Raw genomic sequence first — 19,055 nt, 5'->3', positions numbered from 1 at the left:
ATAAATGCTATATCGATATCATGGCTCCAGTGCTTCGGGAGGTTTTTGAGGCTTCTCTGGAGGTGGGAGTGTTGCCTGGGACAATGAGGGAGGTGTTGATTACCTCACTGCTGAAACCGGGTAAAGATCCAGCGGACTGTGATTCGTATAGGCCGCTGTCTCTGATAAATTGTGACGCCAAGATATTGGCGAAGGTGCTGGCTACCAGACTATCCCTGTTAATGACTAAAATTGCCTTTCCGGATCAAGCGGGGTTTGTCCCGGGGAGATCAACTGCTAGTAACCTGCGAACGCTTTTCTCCCTGATTCACACGATAGCGCCGGAATTGCCCGTTGCTGCCGTGTTTCTTGATGCTACCAAGGCATTTGACTCGGTGGAGTGGAATTACTTGTTTGCTATTCTGTACCGGATGGGGTTCCCCAAGATCTTTGTGGCGTGGATCAAACTGCTGTATACTGACCCGACAGCGAGAGTGTTAATTAATGGTGAGGTGTCTGAGCCTGTCCCACTAGCCAGGGGTACTAGGCAGGGTTGTCCGCTGTCCCCACTGCTGTTTGCTATAGCGATAGAACCGCTGGCATGCCGCATCCGCCAGCTACATAAACGTAGCGCCTTTGAATGTTATCAGCGTCAGATTGATGTGTCCCTATATGCTGATGATTTAATGCTGTATGTGGTGGACCCGCAGACTAATCTTAACCCACTTCTTCGTGAATTTTTGGTGTTTGGGCGGTTATCTGGCATCCAAATAAACTGGAAGAAATCACAGATTTTCCCCCTGACCCCAGTGGTGGGCCGATTCTCCTTAGACTATCCGCTCGAATGGTGCGATTCGGATCTTAGATACGTGAGGAGACGTTGCGGTTGAACTATGGTACTGCTATGACTAAGTTGGAGGGGGATGTTACTCGCTGGATATCCCTGCCATTTACGATGGCGGGTAGGGCCTCACTGATCAAAATGGTGGTGTTACCTCATTTTCTATACTTCTTCCAGAATATTCCGTACTATCCAGGTGCGTTTTTCTTTCGGACGTTGCGGTCCGAGCTATTGCGACTGTTCTGGGCGGGTAAGCAGCCTAGGCTGGCGTGGTCGATCATTACCCAGCCGTATGATAGAGGTGGATTTGATGTTCCAGACTTCCTAGTGTATTATTTGAGTGCGCAGGCCCACTTTGCTTATCACTGGTTTGCACCTGAGCAGTTTCTACCGCAGCTAGCGGTGGAGGACTGGATAGCTCGACCCCTGCCGCTGAAGGGCATTATACATGGCCCCGTACGGGTGATTGATGCGCCACTCAATACAGTGACATGCACGGTAGATAAGTGGCGGCGAGTGCTGCGCAGGGTGGCACTCAGCTTTCTGTACGCTCCTACGTTGCCGCTAGTGTATCATCCAGAACTGTCGCTGTTGCAGGAAGGAGGGTTCCAGGGGCTTTGTGCTAGGATAAAGATCCGACACTGGGGTGATCTCTTCGCTAACGGACGGTTTAAAACACGAGAGCAGCTGTTCCGTGGATATCAGCCAACTCCGCTGGATGTTTTCTACTATGTTCGACTGCGTCAGGGGCTGCGGGCGGTCTTACCGCACTTTCCACAGGAACCTGAGATAGTTCGGCCCCTGCAGGCTCTGCTTACGTCTACGGATGGCAGGCATTTCATATCCCAACTATACAGCAGTATTCGGGAGCACAGTGGGGGAGTGGAGTGTGCAGCGCTCAAGCGGTGGAGTGCTGAGTTGGGCAGGGACATAACTGAGGCGCAATGGACATATTGTTGTGAACTAACATCCCAGATATCGGCCAGTTGCAGATTGCGTATTATTCATTATAAATTCCTGCAGAGAATGTATTACACGCCCGCTAGAAAGTTCAGATTCCGCCTATCGGACAATGATAAATGTGAGAGGTGCCACATGGAGGGAGCTGATTTTTTGCACTTGGCTTGGCTTTGACCCGGGGTAGCTGATTACTGGTCGCAGGTACACACGGTGCTAGCATCTATGGTGGGCGACGCGGTTGAGAGGGATCCGTTCATGATGTTGCTAGGCTATACTGCGTCGATACCTAAAGTGCATCGGAAGTTTGGGAATATAGCAATCTTGATTGCGAAGCGGCGAGTTGCTTGTCGGTGGGGTAGGGGTCGAGCACCGAAATTTAAGGAATGGATAGAGGACTTACTGTACTGCCAGGAGCAGAATGCCATATACGCTGACACACAACCGTTGAATAGTAGGGCTAAGGACATATGGGACTCACTCAGGGCGTACTTGGCGGCACAGCCCGGCTCCGCTGACAGGGAGGGACAGGTCCTTGCGGGAACGGCACAGCCGGACACGGTATCCGCCTAGAGGTGACGTAATGGAGGCATGCAATGGTGCGGACAAGGGTGGTGGTAATGGAATGTGAGGCGCTGAGATATTCTGGTTGGGATGTGAGGAGTGTGGAACTTATGGATTGTGGTGTGACGGGGTGTTCCTGGATATCTGCACCCCATGGCTGACGCTGGCGCCCGGGACTGATGGGCCTCTGGTACGAGATAATCAGCTCGTAGTCCTGACTTGTAGAGCATTCAGTGGGATTGTTATCACGTGGGGCATGCTGGTAGTTGCCACCGGACCTCCGGGTTGTCGGTTATTTGGCTGTGTAGTGGATGGATGGCGCCTTTGGGGATGTATCATTTATAGCCGGCCCATGAGGTTGTAGGCGCGAGATTGTACGACTGTGCAATACTATAATAAAGGTTTTGGAACTTTTAAAAAAAACAAAAACCGAGTAGTATTTAGTGAAAAATTGGCCCCTCCATCTGCGTTGGACGTGTTGAAGACAGTCTCCCCATAGGTGCGTTTCTTGGAGTAGGGCTATACTTATCCCATACCGCCTAAGGTATGTTGCCACCCGGATCTGTTTGACCATATTATTGAGTCCCCGGACATTCCACGTTATGAGTTTATACTTCTGCGTGCTGCTGCCTAACCTTAATGTCTGCCTGAAGGGTCATGGGTATTATTTATTTTTAAGTGTCTGATGGGTGTGTTAATTTGGCCACAGACTATGGAAAGCGACTGTGGTCTCCTCCATCGTTGTAGTGTGTATTTTTTGGGTCTTGTGATTTTGCCACATAATGGCTTTCAGGGGAGTACACCAGATGGCACACTTTGCCACTCCATGTATATATGTAATTGATATGGCGTGAGCCCAGCTACAAAGGATAAGACCTATGTAAAAGAGAAGCGGTTACAAAAGAGTCCATGATGTGTAAGGGCTTCAAATAGATTCATGTGGGCAAGGAAAGACAGCAGAGCTCTCTAATCGTATTTCTAAAGAAGTTCCATCAGGCACCCAATACTCATCACCAGTAAAAAACATAGACACGATAAACGAAGAATAACTATTGACTGAATCTGTGATAAACTGCGCAGGGTAGAAGGAGGAGGGCTGTTGCAAGCCCTCAGCAGTATGACCTGTGTATGAAAGGCAGATCGGGAGTGTGTGCATGTAATGAACACAGTAAATCAGTATTGGTGTTCCACTCCCTCTGGTACTGACCCAAACCTATCTATTTCCCTCTTGGTGCCTATGTCACGGTCGCAACATTCTGACTTGTTGGGAAGGGACCACCCCAAGAGCATCCCTCCAATGGTTAACAGGGTGGGTGAACCCACCAACACACAGCATAACATTCCTCCTTGACCCACAAATGAAAGAAAAACAATGAAAATACCACAAGGAGTAGAAGACACTAGAGAGAGAGAGCGAGAGAGAGAGAGAGAGAGAGAGAGAGAGAGAGAGAGAGAGAGAGAGAGAGACTAGAACCAAAGACCATCGAAGATGTTATCTCTCCGTTGCTCGCTGACTGGCATTCCTCTCTGGCTCATCTTGCACAATTGCAGTTGGCAAAGTGCCTAGATCTAACTGCACAACCAGCAGATAACGTCTCTCAGCTCCAGACAATGAGGGTACCACCCCTGTTGACTCAAGTGGAAAAGGATGCTCAGCAGGGAACAGCCATGGGCATTTCCACACCGCCTGAGGTATCTAGATCTTCTCCAGCTCCACTTGCAGGGGCTTGAAAACTTTTGAAGAATGAGACATTCTTGTTATAGTCTCTGCAGGTCTCTGAGCAGTAATTATGGTTCCTTTCACTGTTCTCACTTTCCACGGATGAGGCTCAAACAGTAGCGTGAACTTTACCATGGAATGTATAGTCTTGACCAGCACCAGATCACCCACTTGAATTGAACTCTGCTTTGCTCCATGAGTTCAGGAAATATGTTCATTTTGTGTTGAGCGCTTCTGTAAATTCTCGACAACCTGTTGGTGCACAACTGACGGCTTTTCCACAGAAGGAATGACATCACCCAAGGTGCGATTCATGCATATAGACCTTGAGCCGTCAAATGAGGAGTTAAGCGATACTCTCTAAGAAAGGCATAGCGAGCACAGTCCATATTCTGGCCATTGGCCAACACAATTCTGAGCACCTTATTTAGAGTGCACATGAAGATCTCTGCCTCTCCATTCACTTGCGGCCACCTGGGTGTCATTTTCCTGTGGAGAATACCCCAAGATTGTAAATAGTCAGTAAATTCTTGACTGGAGAAGGCGGGGGGGCATTGTCAATATAGAATTCTTAAGCAGGCCATGGGTGCCCATAATCTTCTCGAGACAAGGTATGGTTTGACTGGTGGTGGTAGATTCCATGACCTCAACCTCAGGGTACTTTGAAGAATCATCAATGACCACTAACATGTCGACTATCAGGTAAACTACCAAAGTCTGTGCTGGCTCGTTGCCAGGGAAGTGGCGGGATGTCTTCTGTTTTCATAGGTGCGGGTGAGTCAGCAGGGCTGGCAGCCTGGCACTGGGAGCACTGATGCACAGTCTGCTACACAAGGGCATCCAGATTGGGAAACCAAACCTTGCATCGCAGCCGAGATTTGGTCTTGACGACCCCTTGATGGACTAAGTGTGCGAGATCCACCACTTGTTGTTGTAGGGTCGCAGGTACCACTGACAGGGACCCCTCATGAGACAGCCGTGTGGGGACACCACCAGTTCAGAGCGAACATTGTGCAATGAGGCTAACGTCAACCTTGCATCGTTTGTGTGATATGTGATCTTGTCCCGTAAGGTGCACCACCTTCCGGACTGCACAACAGATATACCCAGCTGGATACACTCATCAGTCAAAGTAGCTTTGATGATATCCTCCAGCGAGGTGGGGAGTGGGCGGGAGCGTTCAACAACAAACTGCACATATTGTTCCACATCTTCCGTGTCACGTTCTTCGCTTTCCGTTGCAGGCCTGGCATGCTGGGACAGGTAGTCTGCTGGGTTTTGAGCACCTGGATGAAAAATGACCGTAAAATGATACTCTTGCAATTGTAAAATCAATTTCTCAATCCAAGGTGGGGGATTGAAGGATGACCCCGTGAACAAAGGGATGAGGAGTTTGTGGTCAGTGTGCACCACAAAAGGCTGGTGAAAGTGAAAATTACGGCATCCCCAATGCACAGCAATGGCTCTTTCTCCATATGAGAATAACATTGCTCAGTCTCAGTCAGCGCTCGGCTGGCATAGACAACCGGAGCCCACTCCCCGTTGATCTGTTTCTGGGATAGCACTGCTCCGAGACCCATTGGGACTGGCATTGACAGACAGTTCAGAGTCTTTGGCCGGGTCAAAGTACACTAAGGTTGTATCAGCCGACAACGCTTGTTTTGTCGCCTAGAATGCTTCGTCATGATTAGGCCCCCAATTCGAGGCTGTGTTGGCTTTTGTCAGCTCTCCCAAGGGGGCGGTGAGGTCTGTGAGTTTGGGGATGAATCAGCCACAGTACGTGACCATACCTTGAACACTTCTCACTCCGGTCACGGCGGTGGGAGCTGGGGCAGCCTGGATGTCCTGGACTTTGACAGAATCAGGTACTACTCCCTCCTGGGAGAAATGATAACCAAAGAACGATATTTCTTTTTGGAGAAATACACATTTTTCTCGGTGAAGGGTTAGACCATTCTCTTTGAACCATTGAAAGGTAGCTCTCAAACAATCAAGTTGTTCTTCAAGCGTCGCAGTGTGGACCAGAATGTCATCGCTGACGCTGAGGACTCCATCTAGGTCCAGCTTCACATGGTGTCCTAAAGGACTTCCGCTGCACTAGAGATTCCAAAACTGAGACATTTGTACCTTCTTAATCCTACATAGGTGGAGAATGTAGTGATCGTTCGAGATTCTGGGTCCAACATCAGCTGGTGATAGGCAGCTCTTAAGTACATCTTTGAGAACGTCTTTGCTCCACTGACTTCAGACACGATGTCATTGACGGTGGGTGTCAAATGTCGATCCCGTTTGATAGTCAGATTAGGTAGGCACATATCAATGCATATTCTCACTTCTCCAGGCTGTTTAGGTTTGTGAGCTATGACGTTTGGGGACACTCATAGAGTTGGGCATTCAACCTTCTCCATAATATCCACCTTGATCAATTCTTCCTCTACCTGAGGCGAAACGCCACACACAATGTTTCAAGGCCACCAGGTGAATCGAATCATCAATGTGCAGGTGTATCAAACATTTTTTAGGCATCCTATGTAGAGGTGGGCGAAATTTGCCTAGTCACACTACGCAAAGCTCCGCAAAACGGTAAAAAATCTCAGCGAGCATGCAGAGTTCCGCGAACACGCGGAATTGCTTGTTCCACCCGTTCACAATGCTTTTTTCCTGTTCGCGAACGCTGTTTGCGTGCTCGGGGGGAAATATCTCATGAGCACGCATTTTGAAAGTGGGAACAAGCAAAAATTTGCAGAATTTTTGGCAATTTTGTGTTCTCCGCGGAACGCGAAATTACCCAAAGTTCGCGTGCGGAACGGAATTTACCGCCCAGGCCTAATCCTATGCCCTAAAACAGTGATGAAAATTGAGTCACCAGATCCGCCACATTTTCCTGGTGTATGCTGAAAGCGAAAACAACAGGTTGAAGGTGCTCTGCCATCCTGCAACTCAGTAACATCCTGGTGCCTCCTTTTTTGACATATTCTTTGGCACGAGTAGAGCAAGATTCATGTGTAATTTTGGTTGTGAATACCCCCGCTAGAGGAAGAGGAGAAGTGGATCCGAAGGCAAACACCTTCGTAGTGGTGGGTCTCAGAGGAGGTTGTACAGGGAGAGTCTACATCAGGGACTGGGCCATGATGTTGATGAAAGCCCCAGTATCGAACAGTGCCTGTACTTGATGACCACCCAGAAGGCTGCATCACGGAATGCGCTTTTGGAGCGCCAATCAGGTTGCATGGCATGTATCACGTGAACAGCACCTTCAAAGTCATCATCCTCCATATCCCCTTCATCCTCTGTTGCATCTGGTGTGTGCAGGGCATTCACCGGTTTGGGCTTCTGACCTTTTAGGGAAGCTGACAAATGACAGACCTTGGTGAAATGGTTAATATTATTGCATGCTGAGCATCGCTTTTTTTGTGCCGCGTAGTCCCCTTGGTGTGGGTAGGGACCTCTGCATCCATAGCATGTCTAAGATGCCGTATTCATCTTGGTACAGGCCTTTCTCCTGTCAGGGTGTCTGGGGCTACTGCATTGACATGTTTTGTCTTGACCTGGTGCTGTAGCGTCACCTCCATGTGAGATGCTCGTACCTTGCACAATTGTTTTGATCTACCCAGGTTTAACATGTCCACCATGGGAATTTCTGGGACACGGAGGATATTTTCTCTGAGTTTCGTTGAGGGACAACCTTGAATGGATTGAGCTCGGAATTCATCATTTGCATCTGGTAGTGTACAAGTGCTAGCTAACTCCCTCAGGAGGGCAAAGAAGTTGTCAACGGATTCATCCGGTAGATGCCTTGCTTGACGTAGCAGGAAACATTCGTAGTCTGGATTAGCCAGGGGTTCGAAATAGGCAGTTAATTCTCGTTTGAGGGTGAGGTATGTGTAAGGTGGGTAACTGCACGTGGCATGGAGCATGTGGCGTGGAACAATGTGGGCTGAGTTACTGTGTTACGCCCTCCTTCTGGAAGGGTGGCTGTTACCTGTGGTTTTGGGCATTGATAACTTCAACAAGGGATACTGGAGGTTGTGTGTGTACCCCTATTGGAACCTGCAGGGGAAAATGGCTGGGACTATGCTGATTTGCTGTGCTTTCTCGGCAAGAGTCAGGGGTCTCGTTGGGACCTTTATGTGCTTGGCTTGATGGAGGTGGTGCTACTGAATTTAATGGATTTCCCCTATGGGATATGGCTGCCGTCATGGCCATCCCTGGGCTCGGGCACTCATGAGGTCCCATGAGTGTCATTCTGACCATTTGCTCACGGTTGATGAGCCTATCCCTGTACCCCAGGCGTGGGGCTGCGAAAGTAATTTGCGGAGACCCTTTCTCTCCTGTTGCCCCCTCTCCCTTGGACCCAAGATGTTCCAGGTTTGCTGCACTTGGCAGTAAACCGTTTGGTTTCCTACCCGGCATATGCAATTGGCAGACCTTGGATGGTTAAAGGGGTGAGAAGGAGGAGGCTGAATGTTCTACCTACGATGGGTGTCAGGTGGGCAGCTGATGGGCTGACGTGCTGTGAGTAAGTGAACTGAACCGGCTACTCATGCACGGCTGATGGAGCTTTCTGGCCTTTTCAAAACTTCTTCCTTAAACGTCTGGAAGAGCTGGCATCCGCCACTGGAGCATTTGCCTAGTTTTGGAACTATAGGAGGGTCTCCATTTGGTGCTAAACCCTGTGGAGTTTGAGACTTACGTTACCCGTCCAAAGTTAGACTTGGGTGAGTGGTCCTGGGCGCTGGTTTTCATGCACCAGTGAGGGGCCGCACTGCTCCCTAATCAGACTGTCCTACTCCTGGGGGTTTGGTCAGCCAACCCTTCCCCGCAGCCCCTGGGGGACCATCTGCAGAGGTGGTCCTTGGCCCCCTGTGGGCATCCAGATGGGGGAATCTAGCGTGGATTCACGATCGACATAGCATGTCTGTCCTGAAGACCGGCTGTGGAGGCAGGTAGGGAAGTGTGACTGGGAGTGATGTGAAGGGGGTAGTTTGTCTTGGAAAATGGTTTGGACTTTTTGGGGTGTTTGTACCCTCTGACGATGTTAGGGCATTTCCGCCCCAGACAGTCACGCCACCTTGTTGTAATTGGGAGTCTGGCCCCTACTGAACTGAACTCCGTTTGTTGCAGTGATTGTCAGTGGTTGCAGCTTGATTTCCTTGAAGCCGATAGGGTAATGCAGGTGCGGCGTTCTGAGTTTGATTTTGGTGGGTGAATGCTTTGTGGGGGCTGTCCATGTACTATACCGTTCTGGTCATGGTATATTTGTAGGTGACACCGGTTGGCCATGTGGCTCATTCTGTGACAGTAGTGGCACTTTACGAGGCCGGTTGGGGTCCAGCCTCCCAGACCTTGGCCACAAGGACTGGACGGATATCCTCTGGGGTCCATATGTGGAGCTCCTCTTGAGACCGGTGGCATCTGAACGTTTGCGTCTAACACTGCCACCTCAAGGCGGTCTTTTTATTTTTTTTATTTCATCAATGTTTTGAAGTTGAAAACACAGAGGCATCATTACTGTACAATATTGTCTTTCTGCTGCAGTGAAATACAATTCAACAATGTTCATGGGTTGCATACATTTAGTACTTTGAGAGGTTACAATTCTGGTCGTCTCAGCATTGCCATGTCTCCTGTCAGTGAGGTACATATTTCCCCTCTATAGGTATTCCAGTCACCCCATTTCTTGTTCCATTTCTTGGGGCAGCCCCTCAGTTTGTAGACCTCCTTCTCTGCTATCATGCACCTATCCATTTCCGCCACCCAGCCGACTTAAGAGCCATCTATCGGATCCCCAAAGCTTTGCGATAGCCCGTTTGACCAGCAGGTACCCCAGTGCGGCCCATTGTTGCTCGAGTTCTGTCAAATCTGTGCCTCCCATATGTTCAGGATCCCCAACCTCGGCGTCAATTGGATCTGTTTACCCAGTGTGTCTTGCATTTTCTTGATGGCATTCCCCCACAGAGACCGTATTTCGGGACAGTCCCACAAGATATGATAAAAGGTGCTTTCTTGGCGGCAGCCCCTGAGGCACAAGGCATCTGCTCGAACACCTATTTTGGCCAATAGCACCCCAGAAAGGTAGGACCTATGTAGAATTTTTAGTTGTATGAGGCAAAAGCGGCGGTTTATTGCTGTCTCTCTGGGGGACATTAATGCTGCTAGCCAATCCTCGTCATCTATTGGCCCTATGTCTACTTGCCAGCGATCACAAAGAATTTGGAAGTAGTCAAGTAAGTTGTTACAGAGTTTTCGATAGGTACAGGAGACAGCTTTGTTCAAGAGAGGTTCTGAGTGCAAGCAGCCTTCTAAAGGGGAGGAGTCTGATAAGGAAGTCAGGTCTTGTATCTTTGTGACAAGGGTGTGTCTAATCTGTAGATATCAAAAGACTTCCCCGGGCGCAAGAGCATATTTGGCTTGTAAAGAGTGGTCTTTTTCAACTTCTGTTGGACCAACTTGTTGGTGTCTCTCTGGGCCTGCTCCTGCTTTTCACTGTCCTACTCCTGTCTCTTCTGGTAATAGTGTAGTATGTGGGCCTGAATTTCCAGCCAGTGTTTGGTGTTTAGCCCTATTACGCTATCTGGTCCAGTCTGGATCTCCGTTGGTAGTCACCTCTTGAGGATGTCGTAGAAGAATGCTACCTGGGGACCCATGTCAGCCCAGGTCTATCCTGTCTCCTGCCCCCCTCGTCCACGAATTCTGTCTAAGAACTCAGTCATGGTTTCCCCAGGTTTCATGCTCTCTGCCATTAATCCTCCTGCATCTGGGAGGTGTGGAAACAACTCCCTCAGGGCCATCGAGATCGGGTTTCTGAATGAATCAAATGCAGCCCCATTACGCTCAGTGTTGATGAGCGTGACTGCAGGGATGCGGGCTTGGGAGAACACTGTCGGTCTGCTCACCAATGAGGCTGTTGAGTAGACTTTTGATATCACCTATAGCTAGGTTCATAACCGCTGTATTCTTTTCAAAGCAGGAGATCCATTTTCCTGCCCCGTCCATCAATAGGGGCAGTTTATACCTGAGTCCTCGACATAGTGCTCCCATCATCTCATGCACTCCTGCATGTAGCGTTAGTTCTATTTTGGATCTCCCCCTCCATGCCGACTGCAGTCTTCTGCAATGGCCATGTCCTCTGGTTCGAAGGATCACTACTTTTGCCAAAGATGATCATACTTTTGGCCCTTCCTTTCGGTCCTGGAGGACAGTAGATGACAAAAGGTCTTGTGAAGACCTTCCAGCATCCTCCTCGACCGGTGGATTGGTGTAACCCAGCCTGGCAGAAACTGGTGTGGCCAGCATTAGTGAGAGCACATCCCTGCCAGTGTATGGTGGAGGAGGTGCACATGTCTTACTTAGGGTTCAGAGATAGCCTTGTAAGCTGGGGCCACCTTGAAGATGGCCCATAGTTCTAGTAGGGCTTCCAGCTTAGCCTTCTTTTGTGTTGTATACCTGGTCTGCATGTGAGTCTTTGTGTGCTCTGTGGTGTTGGTGTCCAACGTGCACCCTTCAGGCCAGGGGAATGCGTGTGTATTTGTTAGGGGTGGACGGAATTTGCGTAGTCGTGCTACGCAAAGCTCCGCAAAATGGAAAAAATTTCCGCGAGCACGCAGATATTCCGCGAACACGCAGAATTGCTTGCTCGCGATGCTTTTTTCCTGTTCGCGAATACTGTTTGCTTGCTCGGGGGTAAATATCTAGCAAACACGCATTTTGAGAACGCGAACAAGCAAAAAATTCCACAAAGCTGCGGAACGCAGAATTTTGGTCAATTCCACGTTCTCCGCGGAACACAAAATTACCCAAATTCCACGAGCGGAACAGAATTTATTGCCCAGGCCTAGTCTTTGTATGGTAGTGCTACTCACTGCAGTGTTTCTCTAGTTTCCTGGCCTGGATGGGTAACCTTGCTTTCATGTTGTCTAGTGGAGTGTCCATGAAGGATTGGGAAGCTTGTTTGTTTTAAGGTCTTTTGCAAAATGTTGATTGTCTCGAGATTTTTAAAGAATTATAAATTCTGCTCTGATTTTAGGGCACTGTGTACACTGGGTGGTACCGAAAACCCAATCTACTTGGTCTAGAGCTCGAAAAACATTGATGCGTCTAAAGAATCGATTAACATTAAATAGAGACAAAAATGCAATTAAATAATAACAACCTGTAACAAAAGTGCAATTGTTGGTTTAGAGCAGTACGGGTTGACTTGCAGCAATAAACCAGCAATCTTGAACCTCCGATTTAAAAAAAATTGTTGTTATTATCCAAAGCATAGACTTACTAACGTGACATAACATATACATATGCAGCATGATTTGCACAATTGCAACAGCACCACAACATCAATAACTGCATAAGAATGGAAAAAATCTATTAGGTTAAAAAGGTTGACAGAATTTCTTTTTATTTTCTCCAAAAAACAGTGCCCTCTTCTCGTGGCTATAGCTTGTGGAGAAGGGATGCTCTACGTAGTACATGGAGCTAGGTGAGCTTGATAGTCTGTCACTTGGGCTCAGTGGACAAAAATTAGCAACAATTTGAGTGCAGAAAAGGGAATAACTGGATAACTATCAGCCCCCTGCGGCCTGACACATGCTACACTCATTCACCAAGGTCCGAATTTTTCCATATTTACGAATTACATCCTATATTACACCCAGGGGTTGTGCGTATCACTGCCTAACACCTAGCAATCCAAGCAGAGAGAAAAAAGGAACACCTCTCACTTCTTTTAGATTCTACCAGTGTGGAATCGATAGCACTAAGAAACCTTTTGTAACTAAAAATAAGTTTGAGATGTTAGCACACCCAGAGTCTTTACGTACTGTCTTGAACCACGCACAGAGGTCCAAGCTATGCCTTACTGTCACCCATGGAGGAGGAGTATCCTCTGTTCCACGCCCAGTGGTACAAGCAATCCCTTACTGACACCCAGGGACGAGGTGTACCATGTTCCACGCCCAATGATACAAGCGATCCCTTACTAACACCCAGGGATGAGGCGTACCCTTTGCTTCGCACCAAAGGTCACACCAAAGGTCAGGTAGCTACTTTCGCCTTCCTCCAGCGTGCTGACTAGGGGAAACCAAAAGTGATATATGCGCTTGTCCTAGTTTGCCATACACCAGATGTTGGGACTAAGGATCAGGTGTAGTCTCCTATCCTATGGCGGCTATCTCTGGACGGACCTCTGCCCCGTGGATCCAACAGAACATCTAATCCATTATGGCATCTACTCACTGATCTTTTTGCGCAGACGTAAATCTGTTCTGGCTGTGGTCTTTCCTTCAACAGCAATCGGGTTCGATGAACCAATCTCTCCTATCTGGCTCGCCAAAATGTTGCTCGAGTATGAATTTACCAGAAATAAATGAAAAGACAAGTTGGTTTAATTAAACGTTGCAGCCGGGAGAGCCTTGATTGAGTGCATCTGCTCAAAGTCTCTTGGTGTACAACGTTTTGGCCGCTGTTATATACTGTTCATGAGGTACAATAAAGCAATTTTTTACATTCCAAAAAAGCATCTCAGTTGTAAATTAACAAGCACAGGCATCTGATAAGGGCACAGATGTCTCTCAACCCCAGGGAGGGCTAGCGTGTGCCAGTGTGCATGTGTCCAGATATCCAGCATGAGGAGCGTGTGATCACTACATGTGGTGTGAATGTTGTGTCCGGTTTGGTTGAGTGTTTCTATCTACATGTGGTATCTAGCCTTGTGGTATTTTTGGGGAATGCGAGCCTTTGGCAAAACGGGTTTTATTGGGGCCAATTTCTTCGGACTTGTTTGTGGTGTAACTATCTATCTGTGGCTTCGATCAGAGTTTTCCCTGTGTGTGCATTTGTCTTTAGGTAAAGAGAGGCCCCACCTTTGACCTGGTATTCAATAGGTATGGTTTGTAGGACTTGTCTAACCACGTATCTCTGACTCTCGGTTGATGGGGAGGTCACCTTGGGTGAAACCGACAGCAATGATGTGAGCTCATCAGAACTCCTGAAAATAATATGGCAGTCACTGGCATAATTTTTATCGACATCCTTAACATTGTGCACACAGTTCTCATAGTATACATTGACATTGTTTTCACTGATATTGAGACGGTTAAGTTTGCTTAGGTCTTAACATGCATCGGCTTTGTTCTTACTGGTAACAGTATCGTAATTTGAGCATGGATTATGACATACATTGATATATTCACTGCTGGGGTCGGCGCTACTGTGCGGTTACAGGTTATGCCATACATTGACATTGTATTGACGGGTACTGGAATGGTCATGCGGGCACAGGTTATGACATACATTGATATTGCCGTTGTCGGGCCTGCACACATCACGGTAATCATTGACATCGTATTCACCCATTCCAACAAACTTAAGGAAGATAGACTTGAAAAATTTAAGTTCTGGCCTGTTGTAGCTGCATTACTTTACAAATCTAAGCATATGCTTGGTGCAACAAGAAATTTCATTTAATCTATTTTTTGCCAATGTACAATGTAAATTGTGCATAATTCGCCTTATTGTTTTCTGCCATTAACATTGTATTTTTTGATTGCAGAGGGTGGGAAGGTGAGCATCTACCATGGCAATTCAATCATTGACTCCACAGCTAAGATGGCTACATGTAATAATCTATCAATCCACTGAGTTTGTTTGTATTGTTGACAATAGAGTTTGAAGCCAACCCACATTGGACTTTGCTGTATTTGCTAAGCTCCTGCATTTATTATGTTGCTGTACAGCATAGAAGCATTGCAGAAATCTTTTTATGTAGTTATTAGCAATTCAAACCCTTAGAGCGCAAACAATTGCATTCATCAGAACAACGATTAATAACCCATAAACGCTTCCATCTACATCATATTCAATTGAGGATTGACATTTCCATCCCGAGACCTGGTTGCCATGGCAAACTTCATCTATTGTAGATGCAGGCTATTGTCTTAAATTTGTAAAGAGCTCAGAAGTTGCTCAGAGGTTTCTATAGAGCTGAACTAAAATATTAAACTCATATTGTAGTAAGCGATGGGGATAGTAAATTGGAAAACATACATAGTCCTTTACTTAGTCATTTAACCTTTAAAAAAATATGAAGGAAAATTATGTAGTCGCTGCGCCATCATTTTCATATGCCGTGTTCTCACTAATGAGGTAGTTGATCTGACATTTATTAAATTTTGAACTTTGATACAACATATTTAAAGTAATTATTTTATTTGTTTTACTTTATTAATATGAAGTATAGTTTATTGACTTAATTAATTAGAATCATACCACTCAGTTACCATACAATCTAGGGCAAGATTTATCATTATTTAACACAACACAATGAATCAAAACAACTTGCTGTGCTGCATCAAATGGAGAAAGAGGGAATGCGCCACGTTTACTAACATATAGCGCACTCCTGCTCTTTCTCTGCGCTGGTGCACTCAGTGCTGCCTAGCACCTATGCGTGCACTCTTGTGTCATGGTGCCAGGGTGTCTGCATTACAGGCAGGATTGTTTTTGTGCAGGAAGGGGCACCTTCCTGGGCAAAAATAGTCTTGAGAAGCGTTTTAAAAGAGGAACAAAAGCGAAGAAAGAAAGATATTTCTCCTCATTGCATCTCTATCGGGAAGATGTACAATTTTGTATTCAGTCACAGGTTTACTTGTCTTTGTAAATCTGAGAACGTGCCAAAATGCACGGGTTGATGTGTGGGAACACCTACTCTCCACCCATGCAAGGTAACTTTGTGTGGAGTGGTAAATCTGATTTAAGGACTGCTTGGCCCTTGTATCACATTGCTTGACATAAGGGCAGCACAATCCTCTGATAAATCTTGGCACCAGTATCTTAAAAACAATGGCTGTTGCACCTGGGAGCAGGGTCATGACATGCCTGCCGGCCCATCCGTGTTACTCAGCCTGGTCTTCGCACCACTCCAACTGCCATTAGAGATGCTCCCCTAGCTCCTTGCGATCTTCTCCACCGCTAACGGGAATCTTAGCACAAAACTTGAGAAGGTAAAACTCCAGCGGAACTAATCTGGGACTGTATCCAACTCGTGCTCTATTGCAGTCAGCCTGAACTTTTGACTTTGACCCGGTCAAGCGAGATCAGATATCCCCTGTTGGTGCTTTATACTTTTAGGTGATATTATTCACTTTATTCTTTAAAAATTCATACATCCGGTTCAACTGATAAAATACTTGTTATTTTGGTGTGAAATAATTTATTAAAATGTACTCTATTTTTCTAAATTGGTTTGGGATATTTCTTGTGTTGTGTTTTCATTTTATTAATGTTTGTGTGCTGCATGACTACTTTACACTTTCCCTCTTCGTTATGCCGGGCTGCTTTTTGTGCTAAGCTACCCAGGGATAAGCACAGGTTAATTGACTGACTGACGTTCACCCTGCAAGGCGTTGTGGCTGTTGCTTGACCAGGGATCCCACCCCAGTCAAAGAACAACCCAATTTCTCACAGTGTTCTTTTGAAACATGAACACTTGATTCATATTATTTGAGGAACTGCACTACCTTTGTGACTTATTTTGGAGTGCTGAGTAATATATTTGATAACAAATGGGCTCTTCTGTCCAAGCCTGAACGAGGGTCCTTCAGATAAAGGATTACATTGTTTGCATAAAGAGAAATCACATGGACTCCTCCCATCAGATGCAGACTGCAAATGGCTCCATGGTTAAAGCATAAAGGATAGAGGAGAGCAGGTACTCCTGTCTAGTACACCTACAGACAACAATCAGCTCAGATACACAACCGCCAATCTGAATCTAGTCCCGGGATCAGTATAGAGCAACGGCACTAGGTGTATAAATCAAGGCCAAATTTACGAAGCACATCAAAGAGGTTGCTTCAGTTGAACATATCGAAAACTGTCTCCATGTCCAGAATTACGGTTACTGCTTAGGCCCACAACTGGGAGCTTCTGCAATGACCTTGTAAAGTTTCCTGATATTACTGGAGGTGCTTCTTCCCGGAACAAAGCCATTCTGATCAGTATAGAATAGAACCCATCTCATTGCTCCCATTCCCCACCAAAGTCCTCAAGAAGGCCATCAAACAACAACTCACTGAACACCTATAGAATAACACCCTGCTGGAAACCTCCCAGACTGGCTTCCATGCCAACCACAGCACTGAGACCGCCCTGAATCCTCCTCGACCGAGGAGACACAGCGGCCCTGATTCTTCTCGACTTCTCAGCAGCGTTTGACACTGTATCCTACAACACTCTCATCAAGAGACTCCGCCACATCGGGATCCAGGGAAACTCCCCCAAATGGAGTGCATTCTTTCCCACAGGGTGAATCCAGAGAATCCATCAACCTCCCTTCACTTCGGAACTCAAGAGCATCATTTGCGGCATCCTGCAAGGTTCATCCCTCAGCCCCACCCTGTTCAACACCTACATGACGCTTCTGCCCGAGATCCTCAGAACCCACGGCCTCAACATCATTTCCTATGCAGGTCGACACACAGCTCACCCTTTCATTCTCAGAAGACCCCTCCACCACCAGGACCAACTTCCACAACTGCATAACAAGCATTTATGACTGGATGAAGTCCAACTGCTTGAAGCTTAACAGGAACATGACTGAATCACTTATCTTTGATAACAACACCTCCCCATGGAACGACACCTGGTTGCCTGCTGAACTCGGACCAACATCCCTACCAACCGACCACATCTGCAACCTCGACATCCTTCTGGTCAACAAACTCACCATGAAACCCCAGATCAACGCAGTCTCCTCTGTCTACTTACCCACCCTTCACATGTTCCAAAAGATCTTCAGATGGTTCCCTGTTGACACCAGGAAAACCGCCACCCACAGCCCTAGTCACCTGCTGACACGACAATAGAAATGCGCTCTACATAGGACTCACCACCCAACTCCTGAAAAGACTCCAGAGGGTACAGAACTCAGCGGCCACACTCATTCTCAACCTGCCCAAACAGACCCATATCCCTCCCCGTCTCAGGAATCTCCACTGGCTCCCCATCCAGAAAAGATGCCAATTCAAAATGCTGATACGCCTACAAGGCCCTCCATGACCAATGACCAGCATACCCGAACCACCACCTGAACTACCACCAACCTTCGAGACACCTACGCTCCATCTCTGTTGCTCACACTCCTATCAGCCAAAGCTACAGTGGAGGACGCTCCTTCTTCTACCTCTCCACCAAGTTCTGGAACAACCCCCCCACCTCTGAACAGCCTCCTCTCTCACAGAATTCAGAAAGGCACTCAGGACCTGGCTCTTCGACTGATGGCAGAAGGATACCAGTACCTGGATACCCTCATGGGTGTCTAGCGGCGCTCTACAAATCAAGAATGATTGATTGATTTAAGACCCAAAACCCTGTGGATGCGGTCTGCCAAGACCTTACTAGGTATTTTATCATCTGCATTCAGAATGGCGATTGACCTGTATGAAGCTGATTTTGTTGGGTCTTTATATGGTTTTAAAATGAAGACTAAAGAGGTCTCCAGTAGCAAAGGGGGGCAAATACCCTCCTTCAGAGGTTCTTGGTAAAGCTGTGCCAAACTAGGGGCTAAAGTAGAGGAATAACCTTTTTTGAAATCAATAGGAAGGCCAGCTAGACCTGAAATCTTACTAGATCTTTTATAGCAGCTTTTATCTCCTGTGGACTTATTGGAGATTAGCCTGCAACTAGAGATGTCAAGGCCACTGTTACAATAGGGTTTAATAGTAGCGTTAAGTAGATACCTACTACTTGTAATAAGGCCACAATCACAATATAAGTCCCAGTCAAGGCATCAATCAATTATTCTCTGGCTCAACACTTGGTATCTGGCTGTGAGCAGGCAGGCTTAACATAGGAGACAGGTGTGTAAAGAATTTAAAAGCAACAATACACTAAATAAGTAAAACATAACACACAATAAAAATCCAACACCAATTAAAAAAAATAGGAAATATTTTTATGATTGAAATGAAACCAAAACGTTCTTGATCAAGTTAGGCCCTT

The sequence above is a fragment of the Triturus cristatus genome, chromosome 11 (genome assembly GCF_964204655.1).
Source record: "Triturus cristatus chromosome 11, aTriCri1.1, whole genome shotgun sequence".
Classification (NCBI taxonomy): domain Eukaryota; kingdom Metazoa; phylum Chordata; class Amphibia; order Caudata; family Salamandridae; genus Triturus; species Triturus cristatus.
Note: the sequence above shows the minus strand (reverse complement) of the source record.